The sequence below is a fragment of the Propithecus coquereli genome, unplaced genomic scaffold (assembly GCF_000956105.1).
Source record: "Propithecus coquereli isolate 6110/MARCELLA unplaced genomic scaffold, Pcoq_1.0 Scaffold179, whole genome shotgun sequence".
NCBI lineage: Eukaryota > Metazoa > Chordata > Mammalia > Primates > Indriidae > Propithecus > Propithecus coquereli.
In genome coordinates this window covers 5,477,276-5,480,318 of record NW_012142634.1, presented here as the reverse complement: position 1 = coordinate 5,480,318, position 3,043 = coordinate 5,477,276, and the positions used below count along the sequence as shown (strand labels likewise).

At 41.5% G+C, this 3,043-nt stretch overlaps 1 long non-coding RNA gene across 1 annotated transcript in view; it reads right to left on the bottom strand.

Moving 5' to 3' along the window:
• The window catches only part of LOC105808710, a 6,504-nt gene extending 3,796 nt beyond the window's left edge, over positions 1-2,708 (bottom strand). The window contains exons 1-2 of the long non-coding RNA XR_001137395.1: positions 2,626-2,708; positions 2,082-2,283 (exon numbers count right to left, since the gene is read on the bottom strand). This is a non-coding gene — a long non-coding RNA (uncharacterized LOC105808710). The remainder of the gene's footprint in view (positions 1-2,081; positions 2,284-2,625) is intronic.
• Positions 2,709-3,043: the final 335 nt, after the last annotated feature.

Genomic DNA, 3,043 nt, shown 5'->3' with positions numbered 1-3,043 from the left:
AACTTTTAATTATTTTAGCCCCAAGGAAAATGTAAATGATTCAGAATCTCTTTTTTCTCTAAGGTTTTGAATATTACCTTCTTCTTCATTTTAGACACCTTCTACCTCCAGAGTCAAGATTTATTACATCCCGCAATTATTCTCAAAAACATTCTGGGTGTACTGCACAGAATGCATCTCTAGTTTGGCCTGACACAATTTACTGTGAACCGAAAATATTTATGTACGGTCCTAGCCTAAATAGCTAAGTTTTCTTTTGCCCTTGAAAATCAACCATAGTCATTATAATTTAGTACATTTGGTCAAATAACAATGCATCAAGAACAGGGTACAGTTTGGCAGTTCTAATCTAAGGTTTTCACAAACTTTATGAAGATGGTAATTGGGGTCTCTAAGCTAATTTCAATATTCAAAAAGCCCAACATATTTTATTATTCCTCCTAGTGAGAGAGTATCATCCGTTAGGTGAGGAGATATAAATTCAGTGAAGCATTATTCTTCACCCCATGTTCATCAAAGACTCTGACTGGTAGCTATAGGCCTGATTTTTATAAAAGCAATTAATGAATATAGTAGACACAATCTTTCAAAACACAGTATCTATGGCGATATCAAATTATAATAAAAATGGTTCTACAGTGTGCAAGGATTGGGAACCATTGGTTACAGCGGGGAAACGCTGTCTTGAAAGAAGACAGTTTCCAGTGCTGAGCAATGTGATTAGTGGCAAGCCACTGCATTTGTCTGGGTCTCCATTCTTAAGCTATAAAATGAAGGTTTGCTCAGATGATCTCTGAGATGTTTTACAGCTCTAAAATGTCTTTTTATGATCTTAATATTATAAGTGCCCCAAATGCCCAGACCCACCTCACTCTTTTCTATAACACTCCATTCTCTCCTAGTGAGATGCAATCCTTATTAAACCCCAATACCCCAATAGATAAGGTTTTTTTCTTTTACCTAGCAACCTAGCGAAGATTACTACTAGTTTTCAGAAAGGCTCTGTACCTCAGGACACTGAGAAGGGGAAGGAAACTCTAGTTACAACAGAAAACAGAAGAACAGGAACAAAGCAGGTCACTGCTACACATGGCATACAAACAATGTGGCAAGCCTTGGTCTACCATTAAACTTCACAACAATCCTACTAGGAATCACTATCTATACCCCTTTTACAGATGAGGTAACTTACTTGCCTAATGCATTGTGATCTATTCATTTCACAAAAATAGGGACATAAAGCTTTAAATTATGAATTTTTGGAGGGCAAAGTTATAAGTCGTAACATATTCTTGGAGACAAGGATTTAAAAGTGGGTCTGAAGAATGACTCTAGCCTCTAATTATAGACTTGTTAGAATTTGGTTAAGAATTTTTTTTCTGTACTTCTTAAGTACAAAAAGCTATGTAAGATGCTATACTAAATTGTATACGTCAAAGTCACAATCAGAGGTTTGAGTAATAGTGTCATATTTTCTGGAAGACCAGGGAGCAGCTTATAACCAAAACTCGAAAGATATTATCTAAGCGGCTCCATGGCTAAACATTTCCTGTCTCTAATATTCCAGAAATGAAATTCCATTTTCATCAAATGAAGCTGTCTTATTTCCCATATTTCGTATTCAATTAGAAATAATCCCAGAAATCTGAACCCTTTCAGATCTAAAACTAATCTTACTTGTAAAACACGCATAAGCCACCACTCAACAATCTGAAGATCTTGTTAAATAATCTACACAATAATCAGTTCCTTTGATTTGGAATTGGTTATTTAACTAAAATATTTTTAAGCATGTAGCATCAACATTAACAAAAATGTCCTATTTACTTTTATGAAATAAATGTGTTGCCTTTTCTCAAAAATGTACAGAAAGTACAAGTGATCACAGGCCTGAATTCGAATTTAAACTGACAATCTGCTTATCCAGATAAACTATTTATTTAGCAGGATTTTGTATGTATGCATGTTTTTAATTAAAGTGTTTGTTTAGTCGAGGCCTGGAAAACACTTCCCAGATGTACATGGAAAGATTTACAATTATCCAGTAACATTTTAAGTTGATTCTGCTGTGAAATACTTACAAGGTTCAAGACTGCAAGAGGGTGGCTCTATAAAGGAACACCTTTTCCTGCTTGGCTGCACAACCGGGAACTCCGCAGGCTCTCTGGCGGCACTGCCACACTCCAATCCCCAAACGGGGAGAATCCCCTCCCGGACACAGAACTAAGCGCCACAGATTCCGGCGTAGGATGTCTGGCCTGCTGACATTCCCATTAACTGGAGCTGTCTTCCGGGATACAGCAATTGTAAATATAATGCTGTTTTCCCGATTCAAACCCCCTCACCGTCCCCCCTCAGTTTGGCTGGGGTGGGACTGAGAAACCCTCTCCCACTAACAAGCCGGGGAAGGCGCTGCGACGCCCCCTCCGAAGAAAGAGAGGGCAGCCCCGCCGTCCTCCCCTGGGCCCGGGCCAGGGGCTTTTCTAACCCGCTCCCGGAAGCTCATCTGAGAAGCTGAGAGGCCGCCCACGCTGGTTCCCTCAGCTGCCCGCACGGGACCTTCCTGGACCGTCTACGCCAAAGCCCGGGCCAGCGGGTAACCAGCCCGCAACAAGCCGCACTCACCGGTCAAGAAGCGGAGGCCGGGCAGCCATCTTACGACCCCGTCAACATCGCGCCTTCTCATTGGCTTCAGCGTCTCAGCCAATGGGCTGGGGCCGTTCTGGCCCTACAGTCGCCATGGCAACTGGCCTTGCTTGACTTCCCTTTTCTGTTGACCGAAAGGAGGCGGTTAGTTTCTTTCTTCTTGTTCCCTCCTCCCCCTTTTCTCTTGCAGCTTTTTCCTTTCTTCCGAACGTTTTTTAAGGCTTTGTTCCTTCTTCATTCCCTGCTGTACACCAGTGCATCTGGGTGAGGAAAATGCTGACGTAGACATTGAACTGAGTTCATGCCACCAGGAGGGAAAATGATTGCCAACGCTCTCTGGGGCCTTCTGCAAACGTTTTCATTCATTCATCCTTTCCCCCTCCCTTTTTTTTTTTCT